Source organism: Homarus americanus, unplaced genomic scaffold (genome assembly GCF_018991925.1).
Source record: "Homarus americanus isolate GMGI-L3 unplaced genomic scaffold, GMGI_Hamer_2.0 scaffold27975, whole genome shotgun sequence".
Taxonomy (NCBI): Eukaryota; Metazoa; Arthropoda; class Malacostraca; order Decapoda; family Nephropidae; genus Homarus; species Homarus americanus.
This window is the reverse complement of record NW_024747686.1, coordinates 20,001-22,162: the sequence shown is the minus strand read 5'-3', so window position 1 is coordinate 22,162 and position 2,162 is coordinate 20,001.

Sequence of the window (2,162 nt, the reverse complement as noted above, 5' to 3'; positions counted from 1 at the left end):
GTTCAAAGAACGGAGTGCATGAGGGGGATGAAAAAAGGAAAGAAGAGGACTTAGAGAGTAGAAACAGCCTACCTACCACGCCACGTTCGGTCAGCCAATCAGAGCACCGCAGTAAACGTGCATGTATCACGCCACCGTGGGGCACCACTGATTGGCCAATCCAGGACGTAGACGCACGGGTAGTAGTCAAAATTTGGGTAGGCCAAACATTTGTTTTTTCCAAAGTTGGAATTTCCCGTACAATCTGTGATGGTAATTACACCGTCACTATGTTGAGTAAGTACAATCACTAGGATTGAGTGTCTTATCACAACAAAGTTGCAGACTCAAACATGCAGCAAAAGAATCAGGTCTTCGCAGCTCCGTGTCTATTTTTACTTAGGCTAGCATACCTAAGTTAAAGCAAACTCCCCTTGCCAATACAAGAAGGAAGAGGATTTCTTATAGTCTAATAAACAATTCATCAAGACCAAATACAGTATCTAACACAGGGGGTCCGGGGGCGCAGCCCTGTTAGCAAGCAAATTCAACCATTTGATTGCATTATCTCTGAGAATAGTTAGCAATTATCCATTTGATGCATTATCCCAGGTTAAGGGGGGGAAGGTGTGTGTCCTATCACCAGATTTATTAAAAAACTCTACGTCAGGCTAAACAGTTTAGGCTAGATAGTGGTGGCTGCTTGATTATTTCTTTAACTTGCTGACTTTCGGTGCTAACTCTATAAAATTGAGGACAATTCAATAGACTTTGGTGGCTAAGGTTAGGTTAAACAGACACTTTGTTGTACGGAGGATTTCTGCCATCGGGGAGCGTGACGAAACCTCCGGCGAAAGTAGGGTTAGGTTAGGGCGTGTCCGGTAGTGGTTGGTTAGTTGCTCCGTATTATTATTATTCTATAAAAATTTAAGGTCCCTCAAGTTAGGGGAATCTCTACTACTATTGTGGGCTAGATAGTGGTGGCTGCTTGATTATTTCCTTTGTCTCTTATTGACTTCGGGTGGCTAACCTCTATAAAATTGAGGACACCAACAGACTTTGTACTAAGGTTAGTTAAACAGACACTTTTGTTGTACGGAGGATTTCGCCATCGGGGAGCGTGGACGAACCTCCGGCGAAAGTAGTGGTTAGGTTAGGTGGCTCCGGTAGGTTGGTTAGTTGCCTGTATTATTATTATTATATATAAAATTCTTAAGGTCCCCTGTTAGACTTTTTTACCACGGTCAGGCTAAACAGTTTAGGCTAAGCGGATTATTTCTTGTCTCTTTATTGACTTCGGGTGGCTAACCTCTATAAAATTGAGGACACCAATAGACTTTGTACTAAGGTTAGGTTAAACAGACACTTTTGCTGTAATGGAGGATTTCGCCATCGGGGAGCGTGACGAAACCTCCGGCGAAAGTAGTGGTTAGGTTAGGCGGCCCGGTAGTGGTTAGGTAGTTGCCTGTATTATTATTATTATATAAAATTTAAGGTCCCCCGTTAGACTTTACCACGGTCAGGCTAAACAGTTTAGGCTGCTTGGATTATTTCCTTGTCTCTTATTGACTTCGGGTGGCTAACCTCTATAAAATTGAGGACACCAATAGACCTTGTACTAAGGTTAGGTTAAACAGACACTTTTGCTGTAATGGAGGATTTCGCCATCGGGGAGCGTGACGAAACCTCCGGCGAAAGTAGTGGTTAGGTTAGGCGGCCCGGTAGTGGTTGGTTAGTTGCCTGTATTATTATTATTATTCTATAAAATTTAAGGTCCCCTGTTAGACTTTACCACGGTCAGGCTAAACAGTTTAGGCTGCTTGGATTATTTCTTTGTCTCTTATTGACTTCGGGTGGCTAACTCTATAAAATTGAGGACACCAATAGACCTTGTACTAAGGTTAGGTTAAACAGACACTTTTGCTGTAATGGAGGATTTCGCCATCGGGGAGCGTGACGAAACCTCCGGCGAAAGTAGTGGTTAGGTTAGGCGGCCCGGTAGTGGTTGGTTAGTTGCCTGTATTATTATTATTCTATAAAATTTAAGGTCCCCTGTTAGACTTTACCACGGTCAGGCTAAACAGTTTAGGCTGCTTGGATTATTTCTTTGTCTCTTATTGACTTCGGGTGGCTAACCTCTATAAAATTGAGGACACCAATAGACTTTGTACTAAGGTTAGGTT